The sequence below is a fragment of the Cupressus sempervirens genome, chromosome 1, assembly GCF_028749045.1.
Source record: "Cupressus sempervirens isolate cs-2001-9-10 chromosome 1, ASM2874904v1, whole genome shotgun sequence".
In the NCBI taxonomy this organism is placed as follows: domain Eukaryota; kingdom Viridiplantae; phylum Streptophyta; class Pinopsida; order Cupressales; family Cupressaceae; genus Cupressus; species Cupressus sempervirens.
In genome coordinates this window covers 73789511-73811921 of record NC_143118.1, presented here as the reverse complement: position 1 = coordinate 73811921, position 22411 = coordinate 73789511, and the positions used below count along the sequence as shown (strand labels likewise).

Sequence of the window (22411 nt, the reverse complement as noted above, 5' to 3'; positions counted from 1 at the left end):
ATTTACCAACTTATAAATTGCATTTTTATCCTTGTGATATGTGGTTGGAAGATTATGGTACCCCCATGCCTAATCTTCAACAGGTTGTCATCCACATACTATCACAGCCTTTTAGTGTTGTTAGTTGTGAGCACAAATGGAGCATTTTGTAGGCAATTCCCACAAAAAAATGCATTAGGTTGACTCAACAATGTTTGAATGACCTTGTGTATGTGCAGTGCAACTTTTGATTATATGAAAAAGGTGTGCCAAGGAAGGGATCACATAAAGTAACTTGACTTGGATGACATTGATCCATATTCAATAGATTGGAGTGCTGCTCCAGACGATGATGATATAGATGTGGACCCATTATTTATTGATGACTACCTAGCTGAGTTGGAGAGGAAGGGGAATAAATTGGATGCAGAAGTGGCAACATGTAAGGGGGAACACAAGCTTGGAAATCTAACATAGGCTTCCATTGAGGCACCTTTCACTATGGATAAGGCATCTATTGAGGATGCTGCAACTACTTTAGCACCACCCCTGCAATGACAACCATCTCTTTAGAGATTTAGTTGTAGATGCAATTTATGATTTCTAATTATCATTGATACCAAAACTTGAAACTAATATGTGTTCATAGGTTGTAGTTGGTTTGTGGAGTTGGACTTCGACATGTATTGAACCAATTGTATTCAGATGTTGCACTTGTTTTTTTGGTGTATGACTGCTACTTTGCTAAATTCTAATTGCTCTATATTTAACTAAAAACTTTGATTATATATGGTGGAAATCTCAAATTAGTATATATTCTACTAATTTGGTGTATACCTGTGTTTTTTTTTCAATATTTTAAGAAGTCATATATTTTCAAATGTTTGATAGAAGTGGTTAATTTATTGCTGATTTTCTCATTGAGTTTTTAGGTCAACTGAGTTATTTCCTCATTCAAGTTTTTCAATTATGATATAAGGTCAATAATTATTAACTTTCCATAGATTTTCCTATATTTTATAAATGTTTCCATATTAAATAATGCAAACCGCTAAGTATACACATTTCATTGTCCTTTGTAGAGATTCTTCTTCTTGATTTTGAGAAAATAGTAGCTTTTTGGTAGTGCAATCTAATTCTCTACTTCTATTGCATTGTCATGACATCACTGGATAAGTATCCATCCATTATTCGTTATTTTATCCTTGAATTTTAATCAAATTTCAGCTTAGAATTGTATAAATTGCCAAGAAGATTAGTTTTTGACAGTTGTAGCTTTTTCTTTTTGGTTAAAAAATGAATAAATAAAATAATATTTTCTACATGAGGACTTTTATTTTTGCATTTAATACACTCCAATTTTTACAATTATGCAGCCCAAAGGGATCACTTGCAAAGAAAATTTGATAAAAGAATGTACTGAAGAAGCTGGTATTCCAAGGGATGTTGCTGAAATGTATGTTGTTTCCTTTCTCATCCACCTCTTTACAATATGGAGAGGTACTTTTTAATTGTATTGTCTATGAAATTTTGTAGTATATGTGAGGAACTCTGCTGGTTAAATCTTATCCCTCACTAAAATGTGATCTTACTTATTAAATTTGGACTCAAGGACTATTGTGGAACACATTGCACAATGCATACAATCTTAAATTTTTCCAAGTGTGTTTATCAGTCTTAATGTTCTTTCTTGGACGGATATCAAATATGCTTAAAATGCTTGCAAATGATCATTAAGATGACTAATCAACTAACTAATATGAAAATGGAATTCTTTTTGTATTTTCAAATGCATAGATATGACCTACACATGAAAATGTACACTTTAAAGAACTAGACAATCATACAAACACTTGGCATGGAACTCTTAAGAGTTGGAAAATATTTATTTGCTTATAAGAAACATTTACAAAAACTAATTATACATAAGCTCACTTGGAATCATTAGCTGATTATGTTTATTGATATGTAGAAAAGTTATCTCTAACATGCTAAAAGTTCTGTGCAATATAGTAAAAACTAACTACTGAACATAAAGAAGTGTACATTAAATATGAATAAGAATAAACTTGTTAAAGAAAATTTAAGCTAACATTCTAGTGTTGTTTTTTTAAACATAGTTGAAACAATTACATTTAATTGAATCATAACACTACTCAAGAAATTGTTAAAAAGTAAAGTCCACACACAACTGAGAGGGAGTCAGGGGATGGGGTGTGAGGGGAGGGGGTGGTGCCAGGTGAATCAATTTTCTCCAATTAAACTTAAAACCAAACTTATAAATCTGAACTCCAACAATTAAAACAATGATGCACAACAATAAGAAACCATACACCATAACACAATGATTTTGTTGACTAAGGAAACCCTTGATCAAAGGGAAAACCCTGGTGGGGATGACACGCACAAGACAGTGTACTAATAAATAAGTCCCTTGTGAAAGGATGTGACCTTGTTAGGATTCAAATACAATGCATTTAGTAATACGGTCCCCGTTAGAGGACAAATCCTTGTTAGGAACCTTGAACCCTTGTTAGAAGGTTCCAACCTTGTTAAAGGCTGATAGGAAACAAGTAGACCCATTGCCTAAATGCTCCAGCAAGTGTGAAGAATAAACCTTCAAGATAACATCTCCAAAACAATGAACAAATTAATCTACAACTTACTTGCCAAAATAGTTCCTTTGAAGCTAACCTCAATCACCTAACACAATCACTACTCTGCTCTAATTATCCAGCATGAAAGCTTGCATCTACTAACCACATAGATACATACATGATGATCCCCAACTAAGGAAAACATCTTTCCTTTATATCCTTACAAATAATTAATTAGGTTGGCTTGTTAAGGCTTTCCCAATGTATAACTAATTACATAGGTCCATGCTTGAGCATACACGCCTTTATAAGCATTATTACAAATATTACAATATAGTTCCCAAATGCTACAATGAAAATATTACGTTTTACAATGATTAATAATATGTTTCCTCAATATTGTCGGCTACTCAATAAAATACACTACACGTTAAAAATTACGACCTTTCCAAAATAATCCAAATGCCTTGCCATCAAGAACATAAGTGCATGAACAAGCCTTCTACCGTAATCCAAGCTCATTGACATTAATTCCACCTTGCTAATAAGATACAACAAAAATCCTACCATCTATCAATAATCTTTGTACATTGGTCTATTGCTAGTCTTCACCAAACAAACTATAACTCATCCTAAACCGAACATAAGATCCAATGAACATAGACATGGTTTCTATACGCATTCTTTTACACAAATCTAAGCTTGCATAGCTTAACTTGTCATATGCCAACTTCCTTGTGCTAACAATCATCCTACAATATACAAAATTTCTATATCACATAAACATATGTTGTTATTAATGACAAAACTAGTCACCAATACAACACATAAGCAATACATCTAAGTGCCAACAAGACCTCTATTCCTAAAAATCTCCCCTTTGGCATTAATGGCAACATATGGTGAAAAACCACCAATCCAAAAGTAACCTTGTAACTTGTTGACAATGGAATATGATTTTCTGAATATCCTCAACATAACAACCTTTAAAAACTTTTATACAATCCTGCAACAAATCTTCTCCGATCAATTGTGTTTCCTTTCACTTAGGTTTTTTATTTTACCCATTCACCCCCTTTGACAGCAATCACAAAGGTGTCAATATGCCAAATATCAACTGTCCTTCTGAAATACTCTCTCTTTGATGATGATCTCCATCAAAGTACTTGCATTGGATCAAGTCAATCAGCAAAAAAATATATATCAAGTACCAACAAATGTTGTTATATCAAAAGCATTACATAAGAGCTCTAGAAATAGCTCTGCTCACCAATTGCTCCCCATAAGGAACAATACCAAGCATCACATCTAGATGAATGAATTAGGTCTGAATATACTTGACTGATGCAAACCTGCATCAATTACTCTACACTAGGTGGGGCCATTACCCCAAGCATACCTCTGAGATACTCAAAGGTGTCTTTAGCCAATGGTTTAGTGAATATATCTTCTATTTTCTCTTTTGTACTCACATACTCCAATATGATTTCCCTCTTATTGACCTTCTCTCGTAGAAAATGATACTTAATTACAATGTGCTTATTCTTAGAATGTAAAACGGATTCTTAGACATGTTTATTGTACTTGTATTATCACAATGCATAATAGTAGGTTTAGAAAATGTAATATCGATATCTTTTAGCATCTGTTTCATCCACATTATCTAATTGTAGTTATTTGCTACTACAACATATTTTGCTGTAGACTGAGAAATACAATCTTGCTTCTTGCTCAGCAGAGATACTAACCTTCCTCCAAGGAAAAATGCTCCTCCACTTGTGCTTTTTTTGTCATCTACATTTTTTTCCCAATCAACTTTAGTATATGCACACAATGTAAAATCATTAGATCTATCATACCATAAACCAAATTCCAATGTTCCCTTCAAATATCTGGAAATCCTTTTTACTACTTTATAGTGTGTCTCCCTAGGATTTGTTTGATACTTTGTGACAATTCCAACTGCATTATCAATATCTAGTCTTGTATGAGTCAAATACTAGAAGTCCCCAATCATTGATCTATATCTAGTTTGCATAATACTAGGTGAATCATTATTGTTAGTCAATTTGCATCCTGTAACCATAAGCATTCCAACTGGTTTGCAATTCTTCATGCCAAATCTTACCAACAAATCTTTAGATACTTAGTCTGAGATATGAAGATACCATCTTTTGTTTGTGTTATTTGGAATCTCAAAAAGTATTTCATCTCACCAATCATAAACATTTCAAATTCATATTTCATCTCATCAGAAAAACTTATTACTTGCTTCATTATTACCCCCAAAAATAATATCATCCCCAAATGCTTCAATAATTAGTAAACCATAAGAGTTAACTATTAAATACATATTACTATCTGCATTACCTTTCTTAAATCCCAAAGTCAACAAATGTTTATCCAATCTCACATACCAAGCTTCAGGTTCTTGCAAAAATCCATATAGTTCCTGCACAGACATTGTGCTTTTGAAAATTCTCTACACTCGATAATAGAGATTGTGAAATCTCAAAAGTTTGCTTGAAACAGAATTGGCAATTATTGCCTTCGTTGCTTATATGTAAGACAACGTGGATTTCGACATTGGTATTCAATTAATATTCTAAACTCTTTAACAACAGCTAATGGAGGTTTATGAAAAAATAAGTTTGAAACATTTGTTTATGATTTTGCATTATCAGGCACTCACCCAAGCAGGACAATTACAAGTGAAGCAGGACAATGATTTTCAATTTTGTGATCATATATATTCAGGTTTCATGGCTGCGGCATGGAAAACAAAACAAATCAAAATTAGTTCTTCCTACAGACAAAGTTGAAACGGTGGAAGTTGGATGAACAACATTTCATTATTGGTAAATCTGAGTATGTTAAGTCAATAAAAAAAAATAGTTGGCATGGTGTGGTTTTAATATTGTACATATGTGTGTTTGTGTGTGTGCATGTGTGTGTATGCCAAGTACGATGAGAATGCTGTGTGAAACAAATTGTAAAAGGAACAGTAGGTGACTAAGAGGACGTGAATGACAAAGAATGGAAAAGTAATGAACTGGCACTAAGGAATGAATATTGCAGATGGAAATAATGAATAAATTAAATTTTGCAAACACAAATGCTCTATATTGGATGATTTCCTACCGTCTATATCTTTAGAGGAAGGTATAAAAATTCCTTTTTCATGTTATATTCTTTTTGCATTCTGATGTTACAGTATTGCACTGAGAGAAGTTGAGCAGAGTAATATTGATTTTGGACTGAGTAAATATGTATATCAGACTACAATGATTTTTGAAGTTTACATAGTTGTACCTATCTAGTTTGATATAACATTTGTATGTTCCAGACTTTAAGAAAGCCAAGGAAATTATCATGATTATTTTTTATCAATTCATAGTATTTAATTTGTAATGATTATGACAAGAGAACATATTTATATAGTTTGAGTGATATTATAAGCAGTCATCAGGGACTGTAATGATGTTTCGATTGGTGTCCATTTGTAGTATCCCACTTCTAGTATTGAGATTTGACACTAAAACGCAAATCATCAATATCCATATTCAAATAATTAAGAAATCAATTATTTACTAAATAAGGACTAAAGCATTTCATATTAACTATTCACTAAAATAAATAATAAAGATTATTAAAATAAAGTAATAAATATATTAATATTACTAATATCATTATTTAAAATCCTATGTCGGCAATGACCTATCAAAGGTCATGACCCTTTGATCAGTTTGGAGTACATATTTAAGTCTATGCATGAGTGTAGGGAAAGAGAAATGAATGGGGAAGAACTCAAAATAAAAAATAATAATCCTTAGCATCATACAGTCAGCATCGAACATGAATGAAATAATATATATAGCAGAATCATATAGAAAAGAATGAGGAAGATTAAAAATTTAAGGTTAGTATTGGAACCATAAAAGATAAAATCACGTTTATATAAAGGAGCCCACGTAATTACAAAATAAGGATCCCGAAATTATAGGGAGGGTATTTTTTAAAAGTATGTAATATGGAAGTAGTATATTTTTATTCATTAAAAAAAGCTATCTTTAGGAGATTGAAATAATAATAATATGTTTTAGAGAAAAGGGAAAAGGGAAGTAAGTATATGTGATCTTTTGTTTTCATATTAGTATATGTTATAAAAGTTTATTACATCAGTATTAACATAGTTGGTATGTAGTATATTACTAAATGACTATTTCATTTATTTCTATTCTTATAAAATATGTATTATTTTGAATGGTATTAAATTATTTTCAATATAGATATAAATATATTCTCTTGAATATTATTAGTTTTTATCCTTGAATGTAGATGCAAACACATTCATTTGAATAATATGGACAAGTTATATTTGGAATAATGAATATAATTTCTTATATAAGAAATGATGGTTATTGGATCATATTGTGTTGACCTATCAGGTCAACACCATGGATATTAATGAACTTGAACCATGCAGCATGTGAGATATTAAGATCTCCATTGTCCACCATGACCAAGAATCAATATCAAAGCATGGCCGATAATCGATGTGACAGAATATTCTTACATTGTCAACATATGCATATGTGAGTAGCCTTGGATAGATGATGCCTGTCTAAGAAGAATCTTAAGGGGTGCGCTTCCGAGAAGATAACAAGGTAGCTATGAGCTAGGAAGCCCGACTTGGAGACGTCTTTAAGATTGGGGTTAACTTAAGAGGGTAGAATAATATGATTAGTTTTGTTATTGTTGTGATTCTAACCATTATTTTGTAGGAATTACTTGTCCCTAACTAACTCTAATAGTGGGGACATTATAGTGGTATCAGAACATGATCTTACCATCCTGTAGGGTTAATATAGCTATAAACATATCAAATTAATGATACAGTTGATAAAGAAGTTTAAAAAAATGATTAAGAAAATTATCAATATACAAGTGAATTATTGTTTAAGATGGGAGAGGCAAAGTAAATCCACTCGATATAGGTAGATTCCAAGATAAGTAAGTGTTGATGTCAGTTTTGTACCACTACATAAGATATAGGAATTGTGTAATGTCCCTGGTTATCACACTATGGTTTTGTACAAAATTCTTAGAGTTCCCACTGCAAAAGGCCTCTTTATATTTATCATTTGTACCCAACTGTTTATTTTGTCACAATGAATGTATGGGATTTATAATCTTTTATCAATCCTCACATATGCACACCTCAGATATACCACTAGATCCTTTAGAGATTCAAATATTTGTAATTCTGATTTTTTTAAAATTTACAGATATACATTATCCTCTAATCATTAATAAAGTTTATCTCATGAATTTCAGAATCTTAATGGTTGAACTCTATCGATTGTAAATAAATAGATTTCTATCTGAATGCTACGAGATAATCTTGTATGTAGTACGTATGACTGATTAAAGGAAGTTGTTCTAACTAGAGGGACTCCATATATGATAGAAGAAATCTGTGATTATATCGGTGGATTCAATGGTTATGTATCCTAATTTAGATATGTCTTTAGCTTGTGAATTTAATGCCTTGTAGTTGTCTGTTCCTCTTTAGCCACATTAAAGCTATAAATGTGATTCCTTCGTGTAAGAACTGCTGTAGATTTCTTTCGGTTTGACTGTTATAAAGTGACTAAATCAAATTGTTGTTGGGTGATGCGACGCACTCCCCTGCCCACAGGTGGTTAATTATGTGGTGTTCCATGTTCACTAACAGTCATGGCTTTTGGTGCAACGGCAAGTGGGCCCAACAATTGGTATCAGAGCCTGGTTTTGGCCTGGTCATGGGTTCAAATCTCTCCGGTGCCTTCCCGACCTGTGTAAGCACCTGGTATGCACGTCGAGGGGGAGATTGTTGGGTGATGCGACGCGCTCCCCTGCCCACAGGTGGTTAATTATGTGGTGTTTCATGTTCACTAACAGTCATGGCTTTTGGTGCAACGGCAAGTGGGCCCAACAATTGTTTGATTTCTGCTGCCTCTACTAACTGGTTAATATGTATGTACAATTATCTGCTTTCTCATGTCATCCCTGTAAGGAAGCAAAGGTGCGCGGAATTGCTTCCTACGCTAATCTTTGAGAGGACGATTATGCAAATCAAAGTAACTATTGCAAAGATCTCAAGAAATGCATAATAACATAATCAAAGTAACAAAGAACACACAACACAGTGATTACTGTGGGGAAACCCTTCCGGGAGAAAAACCCCACCCTCCAAAACTCGCACAATTTATTATCAAACCAAGATGATTACAATACACTTGCAATACAAGTTCTTACAAGAGCGCATCACCACAACTCGAACTTGGAGAGACTCCTTCTAGCACCAGTCTTGCAAACTAAACTCAAATTACACAAACACCTCCCCAAGCCCTCATTTTATAGTGATTTTACAACCTGGAAATCACTTATGGTTTTACAAAACCATGAGCAAAATTACTATGCCACATGTTACCCATTTTTGACATTTACATTTCTAATATGGAAAAACAACCAGGTTAAAAATAGTAATCCCGTCCACAATTTTGTCTCTTAGTCTAGACCCCCATAAAAGTCACAAAATGAGTCATCAAGGCTCTAAAAATAGCCAACCTATATTCTACTAAGGACAAAACTCATTTAACAACTCACTAACCACTTTCCAATGCATAAACAAGTGGAAAACTCCCACAAACTAATTCTGGAATTTTCCAAGAAAAGATTGCAAGGTTGAGACACATGTTTCTCAACAATCCCAACTAGACTTTTATACTTCTGCTATAGCTTACGATCAAAGATTTATGACTGCTCTTATGTAAATCAAATGTTCGAGGAGGGTATATGTTGATGTGTATTGTGGGATTCAGAATCCAGTATTCCTCTTCTTTTTTCCCGTTGATTCGATGCTATCCAAGGTAATTCGCTATTTCCTTTCCTTTGTTTCCCAATTGCTAGCTGACGGGTCAACTGCTGTCTGATATCCTCTATTAAAATTTATCATAGTTGTTCTGTCAGATCTCTCTATCTCATCTTGATGCCTCTCGAAAGTTGTATCTTGCTTTCTCATTGCTTGGAAAGAACTATTCACACGTTATTTCTATCGGTGAACTCTTCCTCCATTTCTTTTTTTGTCCCCACTAGTCTCCCCTTAAAAATGTAAGCTTTTCTCTCTAATATATGTTTCTAGGGTGAAAAGTCATGATTATCCATTTGGTTGTTTGTAAAATATAATTTATATTAGATGTGTTTTAATATATTTAATATTAATTTAATAGTTTGACTAATTTAGATTTAGATTTTTTATATAATATACAAGTATTTATATTATTATATTGAGGATAACTTTATAGATGTATTTCTAAATATACATATACTTTATCATAAATCATTATATTGTTTTATTTATTGTTTGATTAGATATTTCAAATTCATATTATGATAATATACATCATATTTCAAATAATTATATTAAAATTATATAATAATGATTTTACATTATATGTCTTCATTGATTAATCTCTAATTTACATATTGGATATATATACATATGACAATAATCAATATATTATAATTAATATATATTATTGAGTTTATTTCTTTTTTACTTATTATTGGATTATTATGTCATTATTTTAAAGTTACATTTTATTTATTTTAAATTTATATTTATTATTATTAATTTCATATCAGAGAAGGGGACATTACAGTGTGCCCTTTCCAAAATTGCTCGTCCTCAAGCAATGCAAAACTTCTGTGTTTATAATGCAACTTGGATATCATCTTACCTGAAACAAAAATTCCAACTTTTAATTAGAACCATTATAAATGTATTAAATATGAAGATTGTTTATCGTACAGGGTAAAGATACTTAATGCATGTAGTAATAGCATGATACAACACAAAACAAATGCTTTATTCATATATGCACTCAATGCTTACAATCCAAATACAATGATTGCAATGATTCCCATGATGATCCAAAGTCCATTTCAGACAGTGTACATATACCTTCCCGAAGGGGTGACTCAAGCGTCATGCGCCCATTCAGATACTTATTCTACCTATTGGCTACACTATAGATTTTACCAACAACGTCATCGCCCCCAAAAGAAAAGTAGTCTTCGGACAACAATACAACAAAACTCAAAATAACAAAGTACATCAATGCATAAATACTAAACAGAGGGATGCATCTCTGCTGTAGTGGTCATCTGTGCCCTCAACTCGTTTAGCTTCTCTTGTAGCTTGTAGACTTGCTCTTTCCGAACCTTTAGTTTTTCTTCTGCTTCCATTTGAAGCTCTAGAGCTGATTGCATCATCTCTGCAATTTCTCCCAACTCTTTCTCCTTTCATGCTACCACTTGTTCCTTTTCGGCTGCCAACTTTTGTAGTTGACTCTGTCTATCTAATAGGGCTGCTCTCTTGGATTCCCAAGCCACCCTCTAGGCTTCCTAGGCTGCCCTCTCTAAGGCTAACTTGGCAGCTGACTCCTCTCAAGCCCTCTTAGCTACTACCTGATTTGCTTGGCTCCTCTAAAGAGTGTAATACGCCTCCCTATATAACTTCACTATCTTGTGAGTCAAAGCCTCTACTCAGCTTTCCATACCAAGATCTCTCCTTGTAGCCTAGTCTTATCGCATCTCTGCAGTTTCCACATCCAGCCATCCCTACTCCTCAAAACAGACTGTGAAGTCAGCTAGGCATCCTAATCTCATAAAAGATGACTCCCTCTAGCTCCTTCACTATTCAATCCAATGCCCGAGTCTCTTTCGAAGCTAACACTTGGTGAGCCCGAGTCGCTAGAGTTGCTAGATTAGCAAGAAATGCCTCTCTCATCCCTACCTTCCATGCTACTAGATTTTCCTACTGCACAACCATAACCCTCTCTACTGCTTCCGCCATATGCTCAATAGTGCTATGCGGTACTCCCTAAGCTTTTGTCTGCCCAATCTTCTCTATTTGTAATGGGTTTTCCTCTGGAATTGCTTCTCGTGTGGGTGTGAGAAAGTATGACACTCGAGGTGCTAGGGTTTGGTGGAACCACGTACTCAAGTAAATACTCAGCTTCTAGGTTTGGCTCTATTTGTCTCGCTTAGGTGATGCTAGCAGTGTCGTATCCACCGTAACCACTGCATCAGAACCTAATACATACAATCAGACACTCGATGCCCCAAACTCCTCACCTGCTAGTACCTCCATTACCCCTATCTTTGTGTCCATCTCCGTATCACGTACCAATGTCTCATCTCCCATCTTTGGTAAAGTCTCATGAGCCGGCTCCATCGTTACTTCCAAAGCAGCTATCTCCGTTGGTGATGGATGTGCCTCTGCTATTGCCTTCGGAATAGCTTGTGTCTCCATGGTGGGTTGTGTCACAGATGAAACTGGTGTCATCACCACTGGCTGCCTAAACTGACAAAACCTTGGAATGCCATGTATGCCCATAGGAGCCAAGTGTGTCGTAGCCAAAGGTGTAGGCCATGAAATTCTCAATGGCATAGTTGTGATCACATCTACCTCCTCGTCCCCTTCCTCTTCCCCATCGGTCCCACTCTCCTCTGAAGAAGTCTCCTTTTGACCACTATCTGTGTTTCCACCGTTTGGCCTCAGTCATTTCTGTTCAATGGTTTTGGTGCCAAATGTATCCAAATGCCTCTATTACATAATCGGTGGTTTGCCAGGTGTGAGTGGTCCCGGTTTGTGGGGATCATCTGCATTGTTGCATCTAGGAACAGATTGATGGCATAATGTAGGATGTAGAATTTCTTGTGCTACAATGTCATAAATTTCGACATCTGTTTGGCCAACAGTGTCTGCCTAGTCATATACCTTGCCATGCAAAATGTCGTCATCATTGCTACATGTGGGAATGAAATATTTGAAGTGTAGCTAGAACCTGTGAGGCAGCTGGGTATGTGCAGGATCATGGTGTGCCAAAAAGTGGCAATGTGAAAAAAATAGAGTTTGAACACATCTAAAAGCGCTTCAAAATCCACTCTGACTTTTTTTTCACCTATCCAGGTACCAAACCTAGAAAGTAAGGCCCAAGCCTTATCGGATATCCGATATGAGATCCGATATCCGATATCGGCGGCATAAAAATTGGAGGGAAAAGGGACAAAAATTAGAGGGAAAAACAAATTTGTAAGTGATATAACTAATTTGAGTTATGAAATATGTAAAGATATAATATATAATCTATAAATATATAATATAATAACATAACTATTATATATAAAATAATATATAATCTATATATTATATAATAATATAATATAATATTATATATATAATGTAATGTAAAGATATAATATATAATCTATTAATATATAATAATATATTATGTTATTATTATTATTATTATCATATGTAAATTATAATATATAATATATTATGTTATTATTATTATAATCTATAAATTTTATATATATATATATATATGATTGTTATACTATATTATTATTATTTTTACTATATTATTTCTAGTGGAGTCATTTATATGGGTCAAAAGGGCTCACAGGATGACCTATGACCCCTTTCGACACATTCCATGATGACATATGTCCCTAAGGGATCCTAGGACCCCTAGGGAAATATTAGAATAGTTTATATGGGTCGAAGGGGGTCACAAGATGACCTATGAACCCTTTCGACATATTACAAGATGACATTTGTCCCTAGGGGTCCTAGGACCCTTAGGGACATATTAGAATCATTCATATGGGTCGAAGGGGGTCATAGGGTGACTAATGACCACCTTCAACACATTCCACGATGACATATGTCCTTAGGCGTCCTAAGACCCCTAGGGACATATTAGAATCATTCATATGGGTCGAAGGGAATCATAGGGTGACATATGACCCCCTTCGACACATTCCACGATGACATATGTCCCTAAGGGTCCTAAGACCCCTAGGGACATATTAGAATCTTTCATATGGTTTGAAGGAGGTCATAGGGTGAACTATGACCCCCTTCGACACATTATATGATGACATATATCCCTAGGGGTCCTACGACACCTAGGGACATATAAGAATGCTTCATATGGGTCAAAGGGGGTCATAGGTTGACCTATGACCCTCTTTGACCCATTAAATGATGACATATGTCTGTAGGGGTCCTAGGACCCCTAGGGACATATTAGAATCATTCTTATGGGTCAAAGGGGCTCATAGGGTGACCTATGACCCCCTTCGACCCATTAGATGACGACATATGTCCCTAGGGGTCCTAGGACCCCTAAGGACATATTAGAATCGTTCTTATGGGTCAAAGGGGGTCATACGTTGATATATGACCCTCTTCGACACATTACATGACGACATATGTCCCTAGGGGTCCTAGGACACCTAGGGACATATTAGAATGCTTCATTTGGGTCAAACGGTGTCATAGGTTAACCTATGACCCCCTTCGACCCATTAAATGATGACATATATAGCTAGGGGTCCTAGGACCCCTAAGGACATATTACAATCATTCTTATGGGTCACAGGGGGTCATAGGTTGACCTCTAACCACCCATTACATGACGAAATATGTCCCTAGGGGTCCTAGGACCCCTAGGGACATATTAGAATATTTCATATGGGTCAAAGGGGGTCATAGGTTGACCTATGACCCCCTTCGACCCATTAAATGACAAAATATATCCCTAGGGGTCCTTGGACCCCTAGGGACATATTAGAATCTTCAACCCATTACATGACGACATATGTCCCCAGGGGTCCTAGGATCCCTAGGGACATATTAGAATCATTCATATGGGTTAAAGGGGGTCATAGATTGACCTATGACCCTGTTCGACCCATTACATGATGACATATGTCCCCAGGGGTCCTAGGATTCCTCGGGACATATTAGAATCATTCATATGGGTCAAAAAAGGTCATAGGTTTACCAATGACCCCCTTTGACCCATAAAATGACAACATATGTCCCTACCAATCCTAGGACCCCTAGGGACATATTAGAACTATTCTTATGGATCAACGGGGGTCATAGGTTGACCTATGACCCCCTTCAACCCATTAAATGATGACATTTGTCCCTAGGGGTGCTAGGACCCGTAAGGACATATTACAATCATTCTTATGGGTCAAAGGGGGTCATAGGTTGACCTATAACCCCCTTTGACCCATTACATGACTACATATGTCCCTAGGGGTCCTAAGACCCCTAGGGACATATTAGAATCCTTCTAATCGGTCAAAGGGAGTCATAGGGTGACCTATGACCCCCTTCGACCCATTACCTGACGACATATGTCCATAGGGGTCCTAGGACCCCTAGGGACATATTAGAATACTTCATATGGGTCAAAGCGGATCATAGGTTGACATATGACCCTCTTCAACCCATCAAATAATGACATATCTCCCTAGGGGTCCTAGGACCCCTAGGGACATATTAGAATCATTTTTATGGCTCAAAGGAGGTCACAGGTTAACCTCTAACCCCCTTCGACATATTACATGACGACGTATGTCCCTAGGGGTCCTAAGACCCCTAGGAACATATTAGATTCATTCATATGGGTCAAAGGGGGTCATAGGTTGACCTATCACCCCCTTCGAACCATTAAATGATGACATATGTCCCTAGGGGTCCTAGGAGCCCTAGGGACATATTAGAATCATTCTTATGAGTCAAAGGGGATCATAGGTTGACCTATGACCCCCTTTGACCAATTACATGATGACATATTTTCCTAGGGGTCCTAGGACCCCTAGGAACATCTTAGAATTGTTCACGACCCATTACATGATGACATAGTCCCTAGGGTTCCTAGGACCCCTAGGGACATATTAGAATCTTTCATATGGGTCTAAGGGGGTCATAGGTTGACCTATGACCTCCTTCGACCCATTATATGACGACATATGTCCCTAGGGGTCCTAAGACCTGTAGGGACATATTAGAATCGTTCATATGGATCAAAGGGGGTCATAGGTTGACCTATGACCCCCTTCGACCCATTAAATGATGACATATGTTCTTAGGGGTCTTAGGACCCCTAGGGACATATTAGAATCGTTCATATGGGTCAAAGGGAGTCATAGGTTGACCTATGACCACCTTCGACACATTACATGATGACATATGTCCCTAAGGGACCTAAGACCCTTAGAGACATATTAGAATGCTTCATACGGGTCAAATGGGGTCATATAATGACCTATGACCCCCTTTTACCCATTAAATGACAAGATATGTCCCTAGGGGTCCTAGGACCCCTAGGGACATATTAGAATTGTTCTTATGGGTCAAAGGGGGTCATAAGGTGACCTATGACCCCATCGAACCATTACATGACGACATATGTCCTTAGGGATCCTAGGAACCCTACGAACATATTAGAATGCTTCATATGGGTCAAAGGGGGTCATAGGTTGACCTATGACCCCCTCCGACCCATTAAATGATGACATATGTCCCTAGGGGTCCTAGGACCCTTAAGGACATACTAGAATCGTTCTTATGGGTCAAAGGGGATCATAGGTTGACCTATGACCCCCTTCAACCAATTACATGATGACATATGTCCCTAGGGGTCCTAGGACCCCCAGGGAGATATTAGAATCGTTCTTATGGGTCAAAGGGGGTCATAGGGTGACCTATGACCCCCATCAACCCATTAAATGATGACATATGTCCTTAGGGGTCCTAGGACACCTAGGGACATATTAGAATGCTTCATATGGGTCAAAGGGTGTCATAGGTTGACTTGTGACCCCCTTCGACCCATTAAATGACGACATATATCCCTAGGGGTCCTAGGACCCCTAGGGACATATTAGAATCATTCTTATGGGTCAAAGGGGGTCATAGGTTGACCTATGACCACCTTCGACACATTACATGATGACATATGTCCCTAGGAGTCTTAAGACCCTTAGGGACATATTAGAATGCTTCATATGGGTCAAACGGGGTCATATGATGACCTATGACCCCCTTTTACCCATTAAATGACAAGATATGTCCTTAGGGGTCCTAGGACCCCTAGGGACATATTTGAATTGTTCTTATGGGTCAAAGGGGGTCATAGGGTGACCTATGACCCCCTTCGAACCATTACATGATGACATATGTTCTTAGGGATCTTAGGACCCCTACGAACATATTAGAATGCTTCATATGGGTCAAAGGGGGTCATAGGTTGACCTATGACCCCCTTTGACCCATTAAATGATGACATATGTACCTAGCGGTCCTAGGACCCCTAGGGACATATTAGAATCATTCTTATGAGTCAAAGAGGGTCATACGTTGTCCTATGACCCCCTTTGACCCTTTAAATGATGACATATCTCCCTAGCGGTCCTAGGACCCCTAGAGACATATTAGAATCATTCTTATGGGTTCAAGGGCGTCATAGGTTGAACTATGACCCCTATGACCCCTTTCAACAGATTACATGATGACATATGTCCCTAGGTGTCCTAGGACCCCTAGGGACATATTAGAATTGTTCATATGGGTCAAATGGGGTCATAGTTTGACCTATGACCCCCTTCGACCCATTACATGATGACATATGTTCCTAGGGGTCCTACGATCCTTAGGGACATATTACAATCGTTCATATGGGTCAAAGTGGCTCATAGGTTGATTTATGACGCTCTTTGACCCATAAAAATAATTCTAATATATACCTAGGGGTCCTAGGACCCCTAAGAACATATGTCATCATTTAATAGGTCAAAGGGGATCATAGGTACCCCTATGGACCCCTTTGACCCATAACAATGATTCTAATATGTCCCTAAGGTTCCTAGGACCCCTTAGGGACATATGTCATTATGTAATGGATCGAAGGGGGTCATAGGTCAATCTATGACCCCCTTAGACCCATAAGAATGATTCTTATATGTCCCTAGGGGTCTTAGGAACCCTAGGGACATATGTCATCATGTAATTGGTCGAAGGGGCGATAGGTCACCCTATGACCCCCTTTGACCCATATGAATAATTCTAATACGTCCTTAGGGGTCCTAGGACCCCTTGCTATATATGTCATCATTTAAGGGGTCAAAGGAGGTCATAGGTCAACCTATGACACCCTTTGACCCATATGAAGCATTCTAATATGTCCCTAGGTGTCCTAGGACCCCTAGGGACATATGTCGTCATGTAATGTGTCGAAGAGGGTCATAAGTCAACCTATGACCCCCTTTGACCGATAAGAACATATGTCATCATCTAATGGGTCAAAGTGGGTCATAGGTCACCCTATGAGCCCCTTTGACCCATAAGAACGATTCTAATATGTCCCTAGGGGTCCTAGGACCCCTAGGGACATGTGTGGTCATGTAATTGGTCGAAGGGGGTCATAGGTCAACCTATGACCCCCTTTGACCCATAAGAACGATTCTAATATGTCCTTGGGGGTCCTAGGACCCCTAGGAACATATGTTATCATTTAATGGGTCGATGGGGATCATAGGTCAACCTATGACCGCCTTTGACCCATAAGAATGATTGCAATATGTCCCTAGGTGTCCTGGGACTCTTATGTACATATGTCATCATTTAATGGGTTGAAGGGAATCATAGGTAAACCTATGACACCCTTTGATCCATATGATACATTCTTACATGTTCTTAGGAGTCCTAGGACCCCTAGGGACATATGTGATCATGTAATGTGTCGAAGTGGGTCAATTGTCAACCTATGACCCCCTTTGACCCATAAGAACAATTCTAATATGTCCCTAGGGTTTCGAGGACCCCTAGGGACATATGTCATCATGTAATGTGTCGAAGTGGGTCATAGGTCAACCTATGACCCCCTTCGACCCATAAGAATGATTCTAATATGTCCCTAGGGGTCCTAGGACCTCTAGGGACATATGTCATTATGTAATGGGTCGAAGGGGATCATAAGTCAACCTATGAGCCCCTTCAACCCATATGAATGATTCTAATATGTACCTAGGGGTACTAGGACCCCTAGGGACATATGTCATCATGTAATGGGTCAAAGGGGGTCATAGGTCAACCTATGACGCCCTTTGACCCATATGGACGATTCTAATATGCCCTTAGGGGTCCTAGGACCCCTAGGGACATATGTCATCATTTAATGGGTCGAAGGGGGTCATAGGTCAACCTATGACCCCCTTTGACCCATAAGAACGATTCTAATATGTCCCTATGGGTCCTAGACCCCTAAGGACATATGTCATCATTTAATGGGTTGAATGAGGTCATAGGTCAACCTATGACCCCCTTTGACCCATAAAAATGATTCTAATATGTCCTTAGGGGTCCTAGGACCCCTAGGGACATATATCGTAATGTAATGCATCGAAAGGGTTCATAGGTCAACCTATGACCTCTTTCAACCCATAAGAACGATTCTAATATGTCACTAGGGTTTCTAGGACCCCTAAGGACATATGTTGTTATGTAATGGGTCGAAGGGGGTCATAGGTCAACCTATGACCCCCTTTGACTCATATATATTAATAATATACATATATATTAATAACATACATATTAATATAATAATATATATTAATAACACACACACACACACACACACACACACATATATATATATCTATATATCTATATATATATGGTTATTATATTTAATAAAAATATTACGTTATTATATATATATATTAATAACATACTTATATATATATATATATATATATATATATATATATATATATATATATATATATATATATATATATATATATATATATATATATATATTACGTTATTATCTTTAGTAAAAATAATAATAATATAAATTATATTTATAGATTATAATGAGAATAACATAATATATTATTATATATTAATATATTATATGTTATATCTTTACATTACGTTATTATATATATATATAATATATTATAATACATATTTACATAGTAATATAAAAAAAAAAAATTATAAATTATAAGCTATAAAATATTATGTTATACTATATATTACGTTATTATATATATTAATAACACACACACACACACACACACACACACACACCCATATATAACTTTATTATATTTAATAAAAATATTACGTTATTATATATATATTAATAACATACTTATATATATATATATATATATATATATATATATTACGTTATTATATATATTAATAACATATATATATATAAGGTTATTATATTTAATAAAAAAATTACGTTATAATATATATATATTACTTTATTATATTTAATAAAAATATTAGGTTATTATATATATTAATAACATACTTATATATATAATATATATATATATATTACTTTATTATATTTAGTAAAAATAATAATAATATAAATTATATTTATAGATTATAATGAGATTAACATAATATATTATTATATATTAATATATTATATGTTATATCTTTACATTACGTTATAATATATATATATATATATATATATATATATATATATATATTTACATAGTAATATAACAAAAATAATTTATAAATCATAAGCTATAAGTCTTAAATCCGGTTTTCCCTCCAAAATGGGTTGGGATTTCAAATTTTCCACCAAAATTCACCTAGTCATATCGGATATCCGATTTGAAATCCGATATCCGATTTCAAATCCGATATCCGATTAGGCTTGGTATTTACCAAGCCTACCCGGTCAACCCAAAAGACGTGTTTGAAGAGGGTTTTAGTTATACTCAGACTTCGGGTAGTCGTCTGACAATGTTATTTTGATTGAAATTGAATGAAATGAAAAGGGTTTTTTAATATCGCTCCGAAGATTCCATCAATATAATTTCTATCAAATTCTGAGATCGATAACTATTTATTAGTTAATTATCAATGAAGATTATTGTAAAGTGCTGATTGACATACTGATTGAAAAACAGCTATAATTTTCAAACGGTATAATATTTTTTAAATCTAAAAGTTGTTTCACATTCTATGCTTCGCCTAGTATAAGAAAAAATAAAATAAAATAAAATTTGGTAAAAATTTTTATTAATTAAGGTGGTCAGACACGGGACTTTTTTTTTTCAAAAAAGTTTTTGTAAAAAATTCATATTTAATTATTTATTTGGAATAAAAATACCGAAAAATATACGTCACATCCGAGCATGAGTCTACTTTTCATATCTATAATTATATTAAAAAAATATTATCATTTGATTTTGATTAAGGTGGTCAGACATACACCTACTTTTTATTTTTGCCCTGAAATTTTTGTAGTACTGCATTAAAATTCAACCTTTTGACCAATCAATTATTTTTTTCTCCTGATAAGGCCTAGTAGTTTAGAAACTACATTCAATTTCTTACAGATTATTTTCTTACAACTTTTTGATATAAAGTCCATAACCACTTTAAAATTATGTGTCAAGTTGACATAACCTTGATTTTCTGATTTTTCACTGCCACTTAAGGCCATAGTTTGGTACACCATGATCCTACACATACCCAGCTCTTAACGATCTCCATTAAACAATGCCAGTGACCTTCCTAAATATTAGATTTCTTCAACCCTCTGCCATTTGATGTGTGTGAAAGAGCCTCCTGCTCATCCTACAATAGGTCTCTGCACATGAGCTATATCAACTGTATCTTCACTTCTCGGCTCATCTTTTTAGGCTTACTTTCTATTTTCCTTCCATCTTGAGCATGGTCAGGTATCCCAAATACCCATATGGAGTCGGCCGGTTTGAATGACACTACTAAATTGCAACCAAGATATTCAAATGTACTGGTTCAAGAGAACCTATCATACGTTTCTATCATTATGTGTAGAAACCCTTCATAGTCTTTGATACAAAATACTGGCATTTGCACCACTCATTCTACCTATTCTTTTTGGATACTAGCCTTCACCTAGTGGTTGTCTGGAGCCTCCTCCCACCACTTCCAGTATTCTGCACCATTTAACCCTTCAAATGTAACACTCTGTACTGTAGGAATATTTGTCAGCTATTTTGGTTGCTTTACTTTCTTCTTCTTGGACCTGCATTTGTCCTTCCTACTACATGGACTTCGGATGGCAATGTCTTCATAGTCCTATTCATGGTTGTGTCTTCGTCCAGTTTCTTTTTCCAAGCCCTTTTGCCATCTGACTGCATAACTTTCACTTCTTTTTTGTTTGTTGGATAGATCACGAACTGTTAGGTTAGTTGCTTTTTCCATACAAACTTGTTTCAACAATTTCTCCCCTTCCTCACCTTTGTCGACCCTTAACATATTTCAACTTGGAAAGAGCTCATAATCCTCCATTTGCTAGTGAAATAGAACATTTACTAAATCCAAATTGTCGTCCTTCAATCCACCTAACCGTAGGACTTCTTCCTCATCCAGTTCCATTTTCTTCTTTCCTTCGTCCTTTCCTTCTGAATCAGACGATTTGGCTTCTTTTCCCACCATTTTTGTGTGTAAATCACTAATGAATCTTTGTCCTCTGCTCTCCATTGATAGTGTATTCTTCTTGCAATTGTATTTAGACTTTGCTTGTACGAGCCATCCTCATCCCAAAATGGTGTCATATCCCCTTCTTTTTAGCAGTATGACTACAAAGTTGAGCAGCAACGGCTATGTTCCAATAGTCACTAGTTGTGCCATTAGGATCCCAAGAGGCTTAATGCTATGTTGGTTTTCAGTTAGCAATTGGGACATGGGTGGCCACAACTTTAGCTATCGTAGCTTCTTCCAGTTATTTTTTGGTAGGACATTTACTCTCAAACCTCCGTCCACAATTGTGTCTGAGAGGATCGTTCCCAATATACCCATTTTTATGACTGTCAAATGCCTTCTTGATGTGAGAGCTAGTAGCATTGGGTCTGCTACACTTTCTCTGCTTTCCTTCTCCTTCCTA

General features: G+C 35.8%; 1 long non-coding RNA gene across 1 annotated transcript in view; it reads left to right on the top strand.

The window, feature by feature from the left end:
* Positions 1 to 1351: 1351 nt before the first annotated feature.
* The window catches only part of LOC149576234 (uncharacterized), a 74818-nt gene continuing 53758 nt past the window's right edge, over positions 1352 to 22411 (top strand). Inside the window, exon 1 of the long non-coding RNA XR_016359879.1 lies at positions 1352 to 1435. This is a non-coding gene — a long non-coding RNA (uncharacterized LOC149576234). The remainder of the gene's footprint in view (positions 1436 to 22411) is intronic.